This window comes from Dendrobates tinctorius, unplaced genomic scaffold, assembly GCF_039654945.1.
Source record: "Dendrobates tinctorius isolate UK_male_01 unplaced genomic scaffold, ASM3965494v1 ptg000134l, whole genome shotgun sequence".
Classification (NCBI taxonomy): domain Eukaryota; kingdom Metazoa; phylum Chordata; class Amphibia; order Anura; family Dendrobatidae; genus Dendrobates; species Dendrobates tinctorius.
Genome location: NW_027361802.1, coordinates 17,677,681 through 17,699,135, shown reverse-complemented (window position 1 = coordinate 17,699,135; position 21,455 = coordinate 17,677,681). Strand labels below are relative to the sequence as shown.

The 21,455-nt window shown below is 43.7% G+C and overlaps 1 long non-coding RNA gene across 1 annotated transcript; it reads right to left on the bottom strand.

The window, feature by feature from the left end:
* Positions 1-8,212: 8,212 nt before the first annotated feature.
* LOC141048299 (uncharacterized) lies at positions 8,213-16,458 on the bottom strand. The gene is made up of 2 exons (XR_012220018.1): positions 15,856-16,458; positions 8,213-10,397 (listed from the first exon to the last, which is right to left on the bottom strand). It is a non-coding gene; the product is annotated as an uncharacterized lncRNA (long non-coding RNA).
* Positions 16,459-21,455: the final 4,997 nt, after the last annotated feature.

Genomic DNA, 21,455 nt, shown 5'->3' with positions numbered 1-21,455 from the left:
TAGCATAGTTTAAACATGTAAAATCTCCGTGTTCTCAGTATGGATTACACAGGAATCTAAAAAGTGGAAAAAAGGAAATGCATTTGAGGCGTACACAACTATATACTTTTGGTGTTATTTTTAAATCTTCATATATATTTCTGTCTCAGTAATACAGTCCAGCCTCTCCGCAATAGGAAATGAGATGCATACAATTAGTGACATAAAGGCTATTGATTGCAGAAATCTAGGAATTATTATTCAGGGGAAAAACTTCCGTCACAATTCTCATAGGCGATGCTGACCCTCAATTAATTTGTGTGTTGAGACAGTGAAAACATTTTTTTGTGAATAAAGTCTTGCTGTATCGCACTTCCGTTGATTCCATCACTGTTACTCATCTCAATCCAATTTTTATCACAGGGAGCGATGTAAACATGGTGCTCACTGGCTATCATGATCTGTCACGTAACTTTGGAGTGCAAAAGACAGAAGCCACAGGCCGTAGGCGATTCTATTTGATTGGCATGAGAGGGCACATTTTGAAATGTGCACCGGAATGTCACACGTTTGTGAGTAGGAAAACTGTGAAAGCTGATGATAAACCACCACTGCATGTAATTGTGAGTCGACGTCCATAAGAAATGGAAGCCACTGATCATCTGGCTAGAGCCCGGCCAGCCGGACAGGGCATAGCTACATCTTAACCATCATCTTTCAGTTCAATCAATTTGTAGTGGCAGTCCTAGTGAAGGATTTGACAGGCCAGACTACACAGCGGAGGAGCAGGGAGAGGTAAACATTGCAAATGCTGGGGCCCTGCCCAAGCAAGGGGGGCACACTCGTGGGAGTTGGTACTGGCACTGGGCCCCTCATAGTATGGCGGTGTGTCTGACGGCGGGTGTGCACCACCACTGTCAGAGACACTTGATTGCATTATGAGGGACCCTATGCCAGTGCCCGTGCCCAAGAGTCGGCCTACCCACCTGTCCAGGGCAACGGCACTCGCACGGTTTTGTGCGCTAGGTGGTGACCCCGGCCATGGGGGGGCCGCCCACTTAGGGAGGTATACAAAGTGGCATATGTAGATGTGGGTCATTCAGCTGCAGCAAAAGGCGAAATAGGTCAAGTTTGCGGAATAGGAGGAGGACCAAAGCAAGCCATTTTTCTGGCAACCTATGTGTCATCAAGGGAAGCTGGGACAAAATCCTTGGAAACCCATGCATGGTTCATTTTAATGAAGGTTAGATCATCCACATTTTGGGTTGACAGATGGGTCCTTTTTTCTGTCAGGATTGATCCAGCTGCACTGAAGACTCTTTCCGATAGCACACTTGCAGCTGGGCAAGCGGGCTCCTGTAAGGCATATTGTGCCAATTCAGGCCAGGTGTCCAGTTTAGCGGCCCAATAGTCAAAGGGGAATGACCTGTGCGGGAGAACATCGATGTGGGAGGAAAAGTAGTTGTTAACCATAGTTGACAACTGCTGTCTCCTATCACTTTCCATCGATGCAGTATTACCAGTTGTGTGAGCGGTCCGTGAAAAATCAGTCCACAACATTGTCATGAAACCCCTGTCTCCAACGCCACTTCTGCTGTGTGCACCACGAACACCTCTGCCAAGCTGCCCCCGGCCCGTACGGCTCGTGTGAGCACCATCACCGCTGCTGTGTGCTGGGAATGCCTCAACCAACCGGTTAACCAGAGTTGCTTGTTTAGTAGCCAATATTAGGTCAAGGTTCTCCTGTGGCATGATGTTTTGTAATTTGCCTTTATAGCGTGGATCCATGATGCTGGCCAACCAGTAGTCATCATCGTTCATCATTTTGGCAATGCGTGGGTCCCTTTTTAGGATCTGCAAGGCATAATGTGGGCCAATGTTCCCGGTGTCAATGATGCACTGCGAGTGCTGGGTGGAGGAGCACTTTCTGGCAAATCCACATCCCTCCAGTCACGCACAAACCCTGTACCAGACCTTGCCACACCAACATTTTCACTTGCACCACGAGATGCATCCTCCTCCCCTAAGTAATCATCCCCATCATCATCCTCCTCTTCTTCCTCCACCTCGTCAAGGAGAGGTCCCTGAGCAGACAATGGCTGAATGTCATCAAGGATTCCCTCCACCTCTTCCTCCTCGTCAACATTGGCTGCAGACGCCTGCTCCTTAAGGTGCGTCAAAGTTTGCATGAGCAGACGCATAAGTGGGATGCTCATTCTTACGATGGCGTCGTCTGCGCTTACCAGCCGTGTGCATTCCTCAAAACACTGAAGGACTTTACAGAGGTCTTTCAGCTTAGACCACTGCACACCTGTCAACTCCATGTCTGCTCTCAAAGTGCCTGGCCATGTATCCTCCCACAAATGCATTATGGCCTGCCTCTGCTTGCACAGCCGCTCAACCATGTGCAGGGTGGAGTTCCACCTTGTTGCAATGTCAATAATGAGGCGGTGGTTGGGAAGGTGGAGCAATCGCTGCAGCTTCTGCATACGAATGGAGTGTACAGGCGACCGGCGGATGTGCGCGCACAGTCTTCGCACCTTCTGGAGCAGGGCTGTTAACTCCGGATAATTATTGAGGAAGCACTGCACCACCAGGTTCAAGGTGTGAGCCAAGCAAGGTATGTGGCTGAGTTTTGAAAGGGCTATGGCTGCCACAAAATTACGGCCGTTATCACTAACTACCTTGCCTGCCTCAGGATGTACACTGCACAGCCATGACTCAGTTTGACGCTGAAAGTACTCGGCCAGCACCTCCGCGGTGTGTCTGTCACCCAAACACATCATCTGCAACACAGCCTGCTGATGCTTTCCACTAGCGGCTCGATAGGGGGACACCTCGTGTGCAACAGTGGCAGCTGCAGATGGAGTGCTCGTATGACTGCGCTCTGTGGATGAGCTTTCGCTTCTGGAGGAGGAGGAGGAGGAGGGTCGAATGCCTACAGCCTACTGTTTCCTATACCGTGGGCTAGGCAGCACTGTCCCACCACCGCTGTCTCCTGTGGACCCTGCATCCACCACATTAACCCAGTGCGCAGTGATGGACATGTAACGGCCCTGGCCATGCCGACTGGACAATGCATCAGTTGTGAGGTGCACCTTTCCACTCACTGACTGCTTGAGTGCATGGACAATGCGGTCTTTCACATGATGGTGGAGGGCTGGGATGGCTTTGCGAGAGAAGAAGTGGCGACTGGATAGGTCATAGCGTGGTACTGCATAGGCCATGAGTTCGCAGAAAGCTGCGCTTTCTATCAACCGATAGGGCATCATCTCTAACGAGATTAGTTTGGCAATGTGGGCGTTCAAACCCAGTGTACGCGGATGAGAGACTGAGTACTTTCTTGACCTACTCATAGTGTCTGGGAGGGTGAGCTGGACTTGAGAGCTGCATATGGTGGAAGTAGCAGTGGACAGGGCGGACTGAGAGAGGGTTGATGATGGTGATGGAGTTGGTGTTCTTTCTGATGGCCTAGATTCAGTCTTTCGTTGATATAACAGTGGGATTCCCTGACTGTTGTGGCCTTGCAACGACACCTCAACATTTGCTGCTGTGCTAACCGGTGGGCTTACAGTGGGGGAAACAATGTAGCGTTGCTGACTACCTTCTTTGTGATCAGTTGCACATGTGGTACTTGAGGTTTGGTGTTGTGTCCACGCTTGCAAGTGCATGCTGGTTAAATGTCTAAGCATGCAACTGGTATTCAAATTTTTCAGATTTTTCCCTCGGCTAAAGGTCTTTGCGCACTTCTTACAGATAACCTTGGCCTGATCATGAGGATTTTGTCCAAAAAAGTGCCACACCGCGCTCTTCCTACTTTGGAAGACATTTTGCGGCCTAGCACGCTGTGATATTTTGACCCTCTGGACAAGCTGTCCAGCAACTCTTTTGATTTTTGGAACCTGTCTATGGAGTGCTCCGGGCCTGCCAGATAACAGCTGTTGCGATGTCGATGTCTGCTGTGGATGCTCCTCCTCCTCATCTGAGCTATTGGAAGCAGCACCCTCTTCCCCCAATGGATGCCAATCTGGGTCAACAACTGGGTCATCCATCACCTCCTCTTCAATGTCATGTGCACCTTCCTCTGTGTCACCATGTATGGTGGTATAGTGTGCGGGAAGGGGCACCTGAGTCTCATCAGGGTCAGAATCTGTCTCTGTACACTGCGAGGATAATGTAGTGCTCTGAGTGAATGTACCAGCAGAATCATCTATCAGTGGCTGTGCATCAGTGCACTCCATGTCAGATTCATCTTGGCCTGGGTAATTCACCATTTCACTTGATAATCCAGGCATGGTATGTGAAAACAGCTCCATGGAGTAATCAGTAGTATGGCCTGCGTCATCCTTCAATCTTGGTTGGGGTGAAGGACACAAGGAAAGGTGTGGTTCATGAACATGAGCCTCCAATGACGACTCAGTGCTTTTATTTTTTACAACTTCAGAAGAGGAGGCGATAGAGCTGGAGGCTGAGTCAGCAATGTAAGACAAAACTTTTTCCTGAAGCTCTGGCTTTAAAAGCGGTTTGCCAACTCCTAGAAAACTAAGCCTTCGAGGCCTTGTGGAGCCAGACGATGACGCAGGCTCAACAACTCCTGCATTCGGTCCTATTTTGCTTTTGCCACTACCATCAGAAACACCACCAACACCATCATTACCAGCTGCCAACCCCCGCCCAATTCCACGGCCTCTTCCACCAGCCTTCCTCATTTTTGGTAGAAATGTAGACAAAATCCAACAAACTATATAGTAATGTAAAACAAGGTACAAGGTGTCTATAGGACAGGGGAGATTTTGAATTTGTGCACACACTTGTGGACACTGGACACTTTTGGATTGTGTGAGGCCCACTGAATATCACAGCGCTATGTCACAGGCTCGATTTCGCAGGTGTGAAAAATGTCACTAGAGGATAAAGGAGATTTTGAATTTCTACACACACTTGTGGACACTGGACACTCTTGGATTGCGTGAGGCCCACTGAATATCACAGCGCTATGTCACAGGCTCGATGTCGCAGGTGTGAAAAATGTCACTAGAGGATAATGGAGATTTTGAATTTCTGCACACACTTGTGGACACTGGACACTTTTGGATTGTGTGAGGCCCACTGAATATCACAGCGCTATGTCACAGGCTCGATGTCGCAGGTGTGAAAAATGTCACTAGAGGCTAACGGAGATTTTGAATTTCTGCACACACTTGTGGACACTGGACACTTTTGGAATGTGTGAGGCCCACTGAATATCACAGCGCTATGTCACAGGCTCGATGTCGCAGGTGTGAAAAATGTCACTAGAGGATAACGGAGATTTTGAATTTCTGCACACACTTGTGGACACTGGACACTTTTGGATTGTGTGAGGCCCACTGAATATCACAGCGCTATGTCAAAGGCTCGATGTCGCAGGTGTGAAAAATGTTACTAGAGGATAACGGAGATTTTGAATTTCTGCACACACTTGTGGACACTGGACTCTTTTGGATTGTGTGAGGCCCACTGAATATCACAGCGCTATATCACAGGCTTAATGTCGCAGGTGTGAAAAATGTGACTAGAGGATAACGAAGATTTTGAATTTCAGCACACACTTGTGGACACTGGACACTTATGGATTGTGTGAGGCCCAATGAATATCACAGCGCTATGTCACAGGCAGAAATTGGCTAGTTTATGACAAACTACAAGGTGTATATAGAATTGGGCAGAATAGGAATCTCCCTAGAGTGTAGGTCTGTAAGAACGGAAAAAGTCCTCGACTTATCCTTACAGAGCGACACACAGATAGCGTCACTGTGGCCGTGATAACAGCCATTACACGGTACTGAGAGAGGAGCGTGCACGTACACGGCTGTCCGGTGTACGTAAAATTGTCAAGCTCCGTGTTTTTTAAGTATACGGACTGACACACGCTGTCTCTCTATAGTTTTGAATGTGATCAAACAGCAAATATATTTAACTGTTTGAAAACTAGACAAAACTTGAAGGTGCAGGTCTGTAGGAACGGAACATGTCCTCGACTTATCCTTACAGAGCGACACACAGATAGCTTCACTGTGGCCGTGATAACAGCCGTTACACGGTACTGAGAGAGGAGCGTGCACGTACACGGCTGTCCAGTGTACGTAAAATTGTCAAGCTCCGTGTTTTTTAAGTATTCGGACTGACACACGCTGTCTCTCTATAGTTTTGAATGTGATCAAACAGCAAATATATTTAACTGTTTGAAAGCTAGACAAAACTAGAAGGTGCAGGTCTGTAGGAACGGAACATGTCCTCGACTTATCCTTACAGAGTGACACACAGATAGTTTCACTGTGGCTGTGATAACAGCCGTTACAAGGTACTGTGTGAGGAGCGTACACCGCTGTATGGTGTGAAAAAATGCACGCTCAGTACCTCTCCAGGACAAAAAAAAAATTGGGATTGCTTTTAAAAAAGCAGTTTGCAGAGCAGTGGGTAAACAGCAAAGCAGCCATCAGGAAGCCTTAGAAGGCAGCCTAACAACCAACACCGCTGATCCAGCAAAATATAGCCTCCACTTGCACTGCACACACAGTGACTGGTGTGTTGTACAGGCAAAATCGCTAGCAGCAGAAGCAGTTTTTGGTGTCTTCTTCCCTGCCTAACGCTCTCCCTACAAAATCAGCAGCAGCAGCAGCAGCTCTCCCTATTCTGAGATCAGCATGAGTAACATGGCGGTCGGCGTGCACGCCCTTTTATACCCCCTGTGATGCCCACCAAAGCAAGCCAATCACTTGCATGCCCTTCTGAAAGATGGTGGTGACCCCTGCCTATGTCATCACGTTGCCCACAGTGTCCGTGGATCCTGATTGGCTGAAAAAGAGCGCAAAACAAACTTTTGAAGCGCGACTTTGACGCTTAAGTCGCCGACCTCGTGGCCGACCTCATCCTAGGGTCGGGTTTCGTTTCATGAAACCCGACTTTGCCAAAAGTCGGCGACTTTTGAAATTTTTCGACCCATTTCGCTCAACTCTAGTACTGAGAGTTGAAGTCCAGGGTACTGCAGCAAAGGGTTCATTAAGGTCTGCTGCTGTGAATGTCTGTTCAGAGACAGGAGCTGCTGGAAAAGCACACATGGGTCTCACTGCAGGTGTTACACATGTCTGAAATAAAAATGCTAAAAAAGGTGTAGATTGGCTGAAGTGTCTATTTCTGCTCTCAATCTTCTACATGTCTTTGAATGAAAAAGTAAAATAGCTGACTTTGCTCTGCTCAGTCTAATTTATGATTATATTATTTTTACATTTTGGTTTATTTACATTTAAAAATACACATATATTTTTTAATAAACTCAGACTTTTCAAAATCCATACTTTGTTTTTAAAGTAACCCATTATAGTTGTTGGACAGGAACTACTTTTATATGATTTTGTACAATTTGCCTAGCAGCATGCAGGGCAATATAAACATGTTTATTTGTGCACGTGTCTCGTACTTCATGAAAAGATGAAAAAAGTGAATTTAGCCAGAGGTTTCACATCTGTTTAGCTTTTTTTTTTTTTCTAAAACACAGAAACAAACTTAGTTTTTAAATGGAATATATGTCAATCTTGCCTGGCCTATTTTGCAGTTAATAATTATAATCTGAATATATTGGTGTACACTGTACAGTCTGCAAGAGAGCACCAAAGGCAAATCCAAAAAGTAGGGCAACAAAATTTGCCTCTGTAATCATAATCTATTCTTTTGAAGAATAAACATATGCTCATCCTTTTCATTTGAAGACACGTTAAGTATTATTTTGTAAAGTATTTCATGTATTCTTTTAGCTTTGTAAAACTGTATGCCCACAATACACAATACAGTTTTAAATGTCTACTAAAATCCTTAGGAAAGGAGGTTGAGAATGTACTAAGAAAATGGGTTTACATAATGAAATTATTATAATTATTATTATTGTCATTATATAAACCCATTTTATCAGCACAATCTAAAACAAATTTACAATAATTATAGCAATAATAATTAGTACTTATATTATTATTATTATTATTATTTGAGTAACAGTAATTATATAATTACTGTAAATTTGCATATATCCATATATATATAGCAAAAATACTTGTGATAATAACAACAACAATGTCGTAGCTGTTTTTGTTCTGACCAAGCGTCAGATCTTTCCAGATCACCAGTGAGGCCAGATTGAGAGGTTTTGTCGCCCTTCTGATGACAAGCGCTTGGAGACAAAGGACTCAACACCCACGGGTCGTGGTCAAATCACTTTATCTGACGTAATGAAATATAAGACATGTTTTTATACCATTTACAACAATATGTGACTCTGGAGCTCATTTGGCCCCCACCATCACCTCAGGGTCGTACGTACCTTGTTTACAATATACCCAGAACACGTTGTTGAGAACAAATATGATAACAAGTATAGTTTCCTTGAAGACAGAGACTACTAGTCTACATAAGAATAATTCTAGCAATAATAAGGCAAAAGGCAATTGAAGTCTTAAAGGCATTTAAAGGGATATAAAAGCAAACCATTAACTCTTCTATATCAATTTCCCCCTTTTGTAAATGGTATAACCTTTGCCACAGGGTCAGGTGATGTCCACAAAGGAGCTACTCTCTCATGGGTCTAGTACCCATAAGGGGGCTTCCTACCTGCTTCACCCATCCACCCTCAGTGTGGACACTCACCTTCCCCATCAGCAATGGCTACCTGGGGTCTATGATACACTACAGAAGGTTCAGCCTTAGATTCTTTTTTTATGCATACATTATTCAGTAGCTTAAGTAATACATATATTAGCGCTTTTACGGCTACATAAAGCAATAAGCAAACCAACAAAATTTGCATACAAGTCTATATAATGCCAAAAATCCATCCTACTAAGCCATTAAACCAATTTACTGGATTTAGGAAAGAGAATGTGTTACCTTACCAGGAGTCTCTGTTTGCACTGTGTTGTTTTAACCATTGGTCTCTAAGTTCACCTACGTTGTCCATACTGGCCTTGATCTGGAGATTGCCAGCAGGGTCGATATAATTACAACAGGTGGGACCAATTATTTGACACATTCCTCCTTCTTTTGCTGTCAGGTAATCTAGTACTATAGTATGTTGGTTAGTAACTACGATTAATTGTCTCTGTATTGTATTAGTCTCATTTAGAACTTCAAGAATCTGGAAAATCTGATCGTCCAGGTAGTCGGTACCTTCCACTAATTTATCCCACAGTTGTGTTATGAAGGGGTATATTAGCATACTACTGAATATTTTGTTATCCCCATCTCTACTAGATGCGGCCTACCATTTGGCTGGGGCTTATTGTCTGCAGCCCTTCTATACAAAGTGTGAATTGGGACTGCTGCTGTGTCTATTTTACTATGAGGAACTATGAAAGTGGCTGGTGTCAGTTTAGCAAGAGTGCAGACCCCTCTTATGTCTGGGCTCACCCACCTGTAGGCACGATGTCCGCAAACCAAGAATACTCCTTCAGGGAGAACACAAACGTGACCAGGGGTCTGTATACATTGGTATAAACTCAAAAGTCCTGACCTACTGCAGGCTTATGGGCACACCAAGTATTATTCATTGGTTTTCCCCTTATACCAGATGTACATTTACCCCTTTCTTTCCTTATTATTTTACCCGTAGATGCTCTACAGCCTTCAATACCATCCTGGTACATCGTCTTATTAACCTGTGTTTGATCATGAGTGTAATTATTGTCCTCACCACAGGTGTCTGCTCCAGTGTGCTGAAGACTGAACCACCGTCCATCATTGGGAATAGGGTCTGAGTGAGGGATCTCAGTCCTCCTCCTGGCGACCATATTTCCGACATCTGAATCATATTCCCGCCACCACATTTGTACCTTTAGTCCGCGTTATATTAAACTGAAACCAGGGATTAGCGGCCCATTCGACTATAGCCAATGAGGCAGATATATCACGGGACACACCTAGGTTGAGTCCAAGTCTCATTGTGTATGCAGTGTGGGGTTAATACCTCCCATGTCTCCAGAGGTAAGGCTAAGAACGGCATAGTCCTCACGGATACAGGGCTGTGTGTACAGATCCAACAGTCTTTCGGTTTCTGTCCTTCCATGTCCTTTATAAGAAGAGCATGATGCCGAACAAGTTTGTTGTCCCAATCAGCATTTAAGAGTTTGTCCTGTGTCTCTGTAGAGTGCAGTAACCCTGTCACTGCCAGCAAGGTGATGAGGAGAACAGTCATTCTGCTGTTGACAGGACCTTCTTGCAGTGAAAGGCGTGGATCCAGGTGGACTTTCCCTCAAGTTTTACTGAAGTGGATGTGGTCAGCTGGACGTGGAAGGGGCCGTCAAATCGTGGGTCCCGGATCCTTCTCACGTGTCTGCGTATAACCACCCAATCACCTGGATTCAGCTGATGCACATCTGCACTGGCATTAGGATCTGGAATGTATGAGAACACATGTTTATGCACCACATTAAGTCTTTCCTGCAAGGCCTGGACGTAGGCTGTCATAGCACCGTGTTGCATTTGTAGCACCTGTGGGAAGTACAGACCAGTCTTTGGTGCACTACCAAACAGGACTTCAAAGGGAGACAAGCCTGTGTTTCTATTTGGAGTGTGTCTGACTGAAAAGAGTGCAAGAGGCAAGCACTCCACCCAGCTCTTTCCTGTGTCTGCCATGGCCTTTTGAATTTTCAGTTTGTGTCCCATTTAGTCTTTCCACTTTCCCACTACCTTGTGGCCTATATGGTGTATGAAATGCTTGCTGTACACCCGGGGCCTGCATGACTTCCCTCATTATTTCTCCCGTGAAGTGTGCACCCCTATCTGTTTCTGTGGTTTCTGGGACACCATACCTGCAGATCAGTTCTTTCATCAGTTTGTCTGTAGTCATTTTAGCATTTGCACGTTCTACCGGATAGGCTTCCGGCCAACCAGAGAAGAGATCTACACATACTAGGATATTTGCATACACTCCTACCTTGGTAGCTGTATGTCGTCAATCTGCCGTCTCTGAAACGGGTAGAGAGGCCTAGGTGTCGCTTTCTTAGGGACTTTTACTGTTTTACCTGGGTTGTGCTGTGCACAGATGAGGCATGATTGTACAAGTTTCGCGGCTGCGTAACTGAAACCAGGAGCGATCCAGAAGGCATCTACCATGGCACACATGTGACTTTTTGAGGTGTGATTGGGGCCATGTGCTGCTTGCGCCATGATTGGGAACAGGGACTTTGGTGGGCACATTTTATCCTTATTCTCCCATACTCCATTTGAGTTCAGCTCAGCTCCCAGTCTCCCCCGGTGTACCTTCTCTGTTTGGGCAGCCTTTTACTGGAGGGATTTCAGGACATCTAGACCCAATGTGGCTGGAATACGCTGACTCCCCGCCACCGTCCACTGCTCTCTCTAGGCCACCTTGTGCTATTTTAGCAGCCTTGATCGCCCTTCTATTGCCCTCTACCTCCACGGAGTCACCTTTGTGTGTGCTTTTACCTTGACAATGCCAACCTGGACTGGTAACATCAATGCCTCCATCAATTGTTTCACCAGCTCTGCATTTTTAATGGGCTTCGAATCTGTGAAAATATTAGCGACTTTACCTGCAGCGGCTCTACACGCCTCAGTGAGTGCCTTCAACTCTGCCTCCTGCGCCGACATGTGAGGAGAGAGTGGTTCCGCTCGGATTACCTCATGTGAGGATACTACTGCATATCCAGTGTAGAATCGTCCATCCTGGTGGTATCTGGGGCCATCTACAAAAAAGAAACTCAAAGTCTGCATTAGGAACAGGTTTTTCATGAATGTGTGCAAACCCAACTGTCTCCTGACTCATCAGTTCTATGCAGACATGTTCATGCGTCATGTCAAAGTATCCTTCCTCACTTGCTAATACGGTCACCAATTCCCCCTTTTCTGAATCCACAGGCAGGAGGGTGGCTGGATTCAGAACGTTACATCTTTTGAGGGTGACATACTCAGGAATTAGTAGAGCACACTCAAGTCGGAGCTGTCTGGCCATAGACAGATGTTTTGGTTGAACTTGTAGGAGTATGGCATAGATGTCATGTGGGGAATAGATTGTCAAAAGAAACATCAGTGTGATCTCACATGCCTTTCCTAGTAGTGCGGCTGCTCCTACCGCACAGACACAATCAATTTTGTGTGAGGTCCCGGGTCACTAAACCTAGGAAGATGCATAGATGCTTAGGTGACCTGGGTAGAGGGAGATCTTGAATTGCCTGTTTCCTGTCAGGTGTCTGGTACCTTCGGCAATATAATGTCCCAACAAATGTCACCTTTTGTTTGTAATACTGTAATTTGTCACGTGAGACCTTGCAACCCTTAGGGTCATCCACGTACTGTAATAGTACAATCAGCGGATGAGGTGATTGCCACTACTCAAGGATCCCTGCCATCGCTGCTGAATAGATGGCAGGGGGTTTCTTTCCCCCTTTTGTGGGTGGACTGTCCAACAATATTGTTCACCTCTATGAGTAAAGGAGAAAGATACTGACAGTCTGTGTGCAGGGGTACAGAGAAAAATGCACCTGCTAAATCAATGATTGTGAAACATTTTGACATTACTGGGATCTGTGACAATATTGTGTGTGTGTGTTAGGGACGATTGAGGTCACACTCACTGTATCATCATTAATAGCCCTTAAGTCATGAACCTTTCTGTAAGTGTCAGCAAACCCTTGAGTTCCTTTTTTTTTTTTTTCTTTTTTCCTAATGGGATACAAAGTGGTGTCACAGGGGGAAGATCTTTGCAGTCCAAAGGGGGGGTTTCTTTGCACCAGAACCCCTGCCTTAACATACTCTCTAATATCTCTGCTCGGGGCAATTGATTTGGCTATTGATATTGCTAGGCTCAAGGGGTATTGCTTTAAACAAGGGGGAGTGGTTCCTTCTTTCATTTTAATCATGACAGGGGGAATGGGCAACTGACCCACATCCGTTTTTCCCCTTGCCCAAACAGTGTCTGGCACCTGTCCCATTTCCTCATCCTCAGGCATTTTGGTGTCAGGTGTTAGTTTCACCGCTTTTGTCATATACACCATTGCCGCAATCTTACACAAATGTTTATCTGAGAGGGGACTTGTGACTGTAATACCCTCAGGAGAGTACTGTATGGTGGCCTGGATCGCACTCAGCACATCTGCTCCCAGTAAATTCATAGGGGTATTGTCACTAACAATAAGTTTTGTAAGTACCACAATTCCAGCACCTCACTGTTTCTAGGTCCCTTGGTACCTTACTACGTCTCCACTGTTTTCCTTGTGCTCCAGCATACATGACAGGTCGTCTTATTGTCCTTGTTTGCTCAATTTCTTTAGCTACCTTAAGGAGGTCTTTCGGATCTACATGTCTCCATTCAGGTCTGGCTGTCTGTACTGCGTCTCGCAAGTCTTTGTTCATACCGTCAATGAATGCATTCACCAGTATTCTAACATCAAGTGGGTTTATGCAAATGTACCCCATGTCTGCCCATTTCAGCTGTAACCGTCCAAAGCACATCTCTACACTCTCTCCTCTTTGCTGTGTCACGTTAATCAGGAGTACAGACTGCTCTGATTGTTCCACTGTAGCCCATTGTCTTAGTGACTCACAGTATGTCTCCCCAGACAGTGCAGATTTATCATCCATGCCCCAAGCCTGATTCTTTGTCACATCTGTGTGTGTCTTAATTATATGTCCTAGTGCGTCACCTGCCTTTAAACTCACCAACCTCTCTAGGTCTGCCCAGGTACACTTATATGTCTGCTGTATTTCCTGTATGTGTCTGTAAAATGGGAATGGTTGGTCTTCAGGGTCAGGCAACTGTTTCAACAAAGCTAGCTGGTCAGAGGGGCTCCAGGGATAATACACCTGCATCTTTCTTATTCTAGTCGCACTGATGGGGTTGGTCGTCTGATGTCTACTGTCAGCTTACTCCTCAAAGGTCAATGTCCCCACTACCCACTCTATTATGTCAGCTTCTTATGTCACTACATATGATCTTGTCTGGACAGGATTTAGTGCAATTCGCTTAGGTCAGTAGCACAGGTCACACAAGTAGCTATTCAGTCTGGGTTTGTCTGAGTCTGATCACAGTGTTTACAAGTCCATCTGTTTTGTCTGAGTCTCTGGTTACTCTTTGTCAATCAAAACATTCATAATACACCTTCCACACTGCTGCACATTCATTCTCAAGCATCATTTATTCACTTGCTATTTTCTTCCCTTGTCTGTGCCTTTTTGTACATCCAAACATTCACACTCTGGTATTTTTGCCTTTTTTTTTTTTTTAAATTGGTCCAACCTGTATTACTGCTTCCTTTCTTCTCTGTCTTTTTCAATTTGCATAGCTCTCTTGGATCTCATTGGGGGCACCGACGGTACACAGAAAAAGTTGCCATGGCTTCAACCTTTTTCTGCCGACAGCTCACTTTTCTTCTGAAATGCCCTCCCAGTGTGCCTGGACTTCTGTCTTACAGGCCACACTTAGCAAGTCAGAGAGAGCCTGCCAAGGTGTAGCGGGAAGGCTCCTTGCCTCTCACCCGGTAGACCTACAGGATGTAGCGGGAAGGCTCTCTGCCTCTCACCCGCTAGATCAGCTGGCTAGAATAGGATCAGGCCTGCATCCTTCCAGCCCAGCTCCATGGATTGTTGTGGGAAGGCTATTTCAACCTTAGACAGCTCACCTTTCTTCTGAAATGCCCTCCCAGTGTGCCTGGACCTCTGTCTTACAGGCCACACTTAGCAAGTCAGAGTGAGCCTGCCAAGGTATATCCAGAGGGCTCCTCACCCTCGCCTCTCACCCACAACAATAAAACCTGCTGACTAAAGTAAGAAGGCCCAGGTGTGATAGGCCTCTGACCTACTTTATCAGCCGTACAGTCGGCTACCTCCTCTGTTGATACACAATTTGCTATACAAATCAATCACACAACTAGAAGCAGGTTCAAACACATTAATGACCAAACAATCACTTGCAATTTCCTTCTAAATTAGGCACCATATTTTACTTTTAACTTCCATCTTCAATTAAGTACTGTTGCTTTAAAATGCACAAATCTTTCAGCGCGTACTTTATGGATAGAATTACAGAGAATTTTGAGCACAGCTCACACTCAGCAGAGATAAGAGCGAAGGGAGAAGAAAAACTGCGCAGCGGTATCATTCCCCCCTCCCATCAGAATGCAGCGTTCTTCACTGAATTCTGTAGCTCTTTAGAGTTATCAAAATCAATTTCTACAAAGAAACTCAAAATCACGGGATTTCACTGTAAGAGCAGATGACTGTATAATGAGATTAACTGAGTCTTGCCCCTTTTATGGCCAAATGCATTCAGGAAACTTTACAATGTAATGCCACATATAACACAAGCTATATCATTACTCAATTCATTCAGTCTCAGATGTAGATTTGAAATATCTATAACGCATCTGTCCGGGATTCCACCACAACTAGAAAGGTAACAAATCTCTTGACACAAAAATGATGTGTGATGATTCATTTATACGTGCTCATTCACGGATTTTTTTTTTATACTCAATTACTCATCTCTCATCTTATTCAGAGGTTCTCATAGACATATATACAAGGATTCACACAGCCTGACTATCTTGCACTTTGGATTTGATTGACGCTTTAACCTACAGCAGTGTCCACTGACACTCCGAGAACACCAAAGCCAACTTCTTAAACAACAAGAAACATTGAAAACCAGAGCAACCAAAAACCACAGCCTCATACAAAACTGCACAGAGTCTATCCCAGACTTTGTGCTACACAGTGCACCAGTGCACAACCAGTTAGTATATTAGTATATTGCCAGAACAGTTTAACAGATAATACAGATGACAATTATTATCTTATTACTCTATTATTCAACTCTCATACAGACATACTCACCCCTCACTGGTGATGTGGGTTCTTTTGAACCGTGCTGTTACAGTCTTACCCAGAGGTATGTGGGCATCCTTAGAGAGGCTGCAGATGCAGAATCAATGTAAGAATAAATGTTCTCACCTGCTGCAGCCTGGATTCTGCATTTTCAACCTCCCAGGAAGCTCCCACATCCGGATTCCGAATAGACTGGTTTCCACGGTCCCCGTAGGGCGCCAAACTGTCGTAGCTGTTTTTGTTCTGACCAAGCGTCAGATCTTTCCAGATCACCAGTGAGGCCAGATTGAGAGGTTTTGTCGCCCTTCTGATGACAAGCGCTTGGAGACAAAGGACTCAACACCCACGGGTCGTGGTCAAATCACTTTATCTGACGTAATGAAATATAAGACATGTTTTTATACCATTTACAACAATATGTGACTCTGGAGCTCATTTGGCCCCCACCATCACCTCAGGGTCGTACGTACCTTGTTTACAATATACCCAGAACACGTTGTTGAGAACAAATATGATAACAAGTATAGTTTCCTTGAAGACAGAGACTACTAGTCTACATAAGAATAATTCTAGCAATAATAAGGCAAAAGGCAATTGAAGTCTTAAAGGCATTTAAAGGGATATAAAAGCAAACCATTAACTCTTCTATATCAACAATATTAGCAAATAATAAGAATACAAAATAATAACAATGCTCTTAATAACAATTATTACTGCAATTCTGTATTGTATAGACATTTCAGAAGGAAAATAATTATTTGTATTGGCCTTAGGTGGTAATGTTATATTGAGAATGTAAAGAAAATTCATATAGACAAATTTGATAGTTGAGTCCTATTTTATTAAAATTTTATTGTTAAAGAGTCTTCTTACATTGAAATACAATCCCAAAAATTATATTCAACATGTTAAAAAGGATCTTTAACCAATATGAGCATGGTAAACTGGTCACATCATGGAATAGTGGCTGCAGAGGTAAGTAAAATGTAGTTTTTATTTTTTTTTTGTTTCTCCTTTCTGTTATACAGATATTAGCTTGTAAAGTTTAGTTTATAATTTATGTTAAGTTCAAATGGGTGTTATCAGAGATTTGTCACTGTGGGCATGTACTTCTTCCCCTGTATGAGGTTGATCAATTTTAAATAGGCAGCAACATATAGGAGAAAAAAGAACATGCCCTCCTGTAACAATAATGTAAAGTGCCATGTATTTTTCCCTATTATCACTACTTCCGGACCATTCCACGGTCTGCTATTCACATACTGAACTCTGCTATGCCAATGGTGAGGGTTTGACCCCCGTTTTCACTTTTTCTGTCATGCCTGTGAATTTCTGCTCACTCACAGCCTGACACTGTCCACCCCCTTGCTTCCCCCCCAGCCGGCACACTCAGTGTAACCTGAGACACCAGTGAAGGATTTCCCTCCTCACATCAGGGAGCTTCTTTGTCTTTCCACCATGTGAGGACATCCTACAGACAATAATGGGAATCTAATCATTTGGTCATAAAGCGATGTGAAGTTGTGATTGAAAAATAAAAACTACATATCTGGGACATGCGTCGACTAAGCTTCATAGCCTGTGTTTTTCCCGGTTCCAGCGCTAACAGAATCATAGAAATGGATTTCTCCTTAACCAAGTGGAATAACTATTCTGAGTTTGGAATCACTGGAAAGCTAATTTCAATATAAGATGAATGAGAGTTATGCCGATATTATGCTAGGTTCTCAAGCCCAGTTATGATCATTATAAGGTTTCAGAACCAGATCTGTAACTCTGAGCTAGGGGAGGGCTGCCACAACTCTGCCCCTTTGGTGATGTCACAAGCCCAGGGGTATAAGTCACTTTCACACAGGACAGCCATCATTCTAGCCTGGGAAACCGCTGCATCCAGACCCCTCAACGCATTGTGATGTTTGGCTCCTCCTACCAGCATGGTTCTGCCTTAAATGATTTAAGCAATATGTGAGTTTATTTCTTCTCTTAATCCACTTTTATTTGTATTCGCATTGTATATATTTTAATTGTCTCATTTTGTAAAATCCCTTTTATACCTTCTGTAAACACTGCCTACCTTTTTGGAGTAAATATAAAATTTATTAGTCTCATATCTCCTTGCTCTATGACGAATTCACGTGCCTAAAAGTTAATTGTGCTACTAATTTGGGTTGGCTTTGTACCCCTTTATTAATTTTAAATCCTTCATACAAGTGTTGGTTTGAGGCTATGGTTTTATGGTTGTATGTCAATTAATGTTTAATAAAACATGTATTTTATGAAATGAGTGACACTCTTGGTTATTGGGTCACCTGACAGTGACATAACCTTTGTGATATATTTGTGCATTGAGAGTGTAGCCCGCTCCTTTGAATGATAATGGGCTTGGGTATTGTGCTTACCAATTGTTTCTCTGTGTTTAGACAGTGTACCCGTAAATTTATGGATTTTTCAGCTAAGGAATTTTCTTGGCGTCTTAAAGCGTCGAATATATATTTTTCGTACTACTGCCTCACAACCATCTACTGATGCATCCAATAGTGAAAGAGATCTGTTTAAACAATATAAAAATTTTGTTCACAAAAAAACTAAAATTTGGTGGACAAAAACTACACTTGAAAATTATGTGAGCCAAAAAATTATCCTTAGAGGTCTGAGAGTACAATTATTCCCAACTTTTGATCTTGGGGAACAGAAATTGGTTGAACGATGGATGTCAGCTGCTACCACGGGGTGCGGGGAAGCAGCATCCTACTCTGTGCCCAACTCCACTGAGCACACCGCTCAGGTAATATGTATTTGGCGATTTATTCATCACATTCATTTTCATGCTTTGGGTCATTTTAACCTGTATACATGAGAGGCTGTGGTAGCGCTGTAGCAGCAATGGCTGCATACATTGCATATTGTGGGTGATTAGAATCCACATATGTGTAAGGCTATGGTGGTGTAGCAGCAGCAATAGCTGATTAATGAATAGTTATTTAATGGTGTGAATTGTGTTTTAGATTCTATTCAAATTAAGGCAGTAAATTTCATTCACATCTATGCAGGTTTTTGCATGCAATTTTCTACAGCCATTTAGCCCTGTTGTATCTAATTAAAGATACTAAGTATATTGTGGGGCATATTATATGTGTAAAGCTATGGTGGTGTAGCAGCAGCAACAGCTGATTAATGAATAGTCATTCAATGGTGTGAATTATGTGTTAGATTCTGTTCAAATTAAGGCAGTAAATTTTATTCACATCTATGTAGGTTTTTGCATGCAATTTTCTGCAGCCATGTGTAAGGCTATGGCAGTGTAGCAGCAGCAACAGCTGATTAATGAATAGTCATTCAATGGTGTGAATTATGTGTTAGATTCTATTCAAATTAAGGCAGTAAATTTTATTCACATCTATGCAGGTTTTTGCATGCAATTTTCTGCAGCCATGTGTAAGGCTATGGCGGTGTAGCAGCAGCAACAGCTGATTAATGAATAGTCATTCAATGGTGTGAATTGTGTGTTAGATTCTATTCAAATTAAGGCAGTAAATTTCATTCACATCTATGCAGGTTTTCCGCATGCAAATTTCTACAGCCATGCTATGGTGGTGTAGCAGCAGCAACAGCTGATTAATGAATAGTTATTCAATGGTGTGAATTATGTGTTAGATTCTATTCAAATTAAGGCAGTAAATTTTATTCACATCTATGCAGGTTTTTTGCATGCAATTTTCTATAGTTTAATTAAAAATGTATCTAATCAATAAATACTAAGTATATTGTTGGGCATATTATATTATTCAGGATACTGTAGTCATTTTCTTTAAATTTTGACACATTATATAATTGGAATTGTATCCTTTTGCTGTTTCTCCTTCCTACAAGTGTTGGTTTGAGGCAATGGTTTTATGGTTGTATGTCAATTAATGTTTAATAAAACATGTATTTTATGAAATGAGTGACACTCTTGGTTATTGGGTCACCTGACAGTGACATAACCTTTGTGATATATTTGTGCATTGAGAGTGTAGCCCGCTCCTTTGAAGGATAATGGGCTTGGGTATTGTGCTTACCTTCTGTAAACACTGTCTACCTTTTTGGAGAAAATATAAAATTTATTAGTCTCATATCTCCTTGCTCTATGATGAATTCACATGCCTAAAAGTTAATTGTGCTACTAATTTGGGTTGGCTTCGTAACCCTTTATTAATTTTAAATATTAATAAAGAGATCGGAAGCTGGTGGCAGTGAAGTGTGTTTTGGCTATGTCGGTAGCGCTGTCAGTGATGGAGCAGGTTCTATAAGCTGACTGTCTGGCTGCGGCCAGAGCATTTAAAATTCCCTCGCTGCAGCGTGCCTAATAGCCAGTGCACAACAAGTAGGCTGTCCAGCGACCAATTTTCCTGGGGGCAGTTCCCTGACTGACCTGAGGGTAAGGGGATGCCAGAGAGCTGCAAGTTCCAAAGTGGAACCAAAAGTGGGATATACAGTACATAAATCCCGGCAGATCGTGATATGGTGTGGCAGTGGTGGGAAAACTAAAATGAGCCCCCTTGCGGTAAATTGTTAGGGCAAGACTAGCTTGCTGTTTTTCATCACATTGTGGCAGTGGTGGGATAACTAAGATAAGCCCCCTGCGCATGTGATAGCCGTGTGCGGCCAAAGGTCAAACAACCCCATTTCCTGACATTTGTTGGCAGAGCGGTGGGATCATAGAGCATTAGTGATCTGGTTTGAGCAATCATTACTCTCACTAAAGGCTTACACGGATCTTCTGAGGACCCTGCAGCAAAAGTTTTGGAGAATGGACTCAGTGTTTATTAGTCCTGAGACAATTGTGTGTACTTGCGATTACTCCCTACTAGTGTTGAGCGATACCATCCGATATAGAGAAATATCAGATCGGATTGGATCAGCCCGATACAAAAAAGTATCGGGTATCGCCTATTCCGATACCGGAAGTCCCATTCAAGTCAATGGGACAGAAATATTGGAATGAAAAAAAACCCTTTCTTTACTTGCACATCCAGTTTGGGAGGGGGGAAGAGTGTGGGCGGTGCGTGGGCGGATACTGTGCGTGTCTGTGTGTGCGGGCCTGCCCGGGGTCTGTACGGGCCTGCCGGGGGCTTGTGCCAGCTGCCGGGGGTCTGTACGGGACTGCCGGGGCTTGTGCCGGCTGCCGGGGGTCTGTACGGACCTGCCGGGGGCTTGTGCCGGCTGCCGGGGGTCTGTGTGGGCCTGCTGGGGGTCTTGTGTGTGTGTGTGCAGGCATCGTCCGATGGGACAACATGTATGTTGTATGTCTGTAGCATGCTGTATGCATGTAGTAAGTATGTAGTATGTATGTATGCTGTATGTATGTAGTATATATTTAGTATGTATGTAGTATGTATGTATGTTGTATGAATGTAGTATATATGTATGTAGTATGTGTGTATGTATGTATGTAGTATATATGTAGTATGAATGTAATATGTATGTTGTATGTATGTTGTATGCCTGTAGCATGTTGTATGTATGTTGTATGTATGTAGTAAGCATGTAGTATGTATGTATGTTGTATGAATGTAGTATGTATGTTGTATGTATGTTGTATGTCTGTAGCATGTTCTATCTTTGTATGT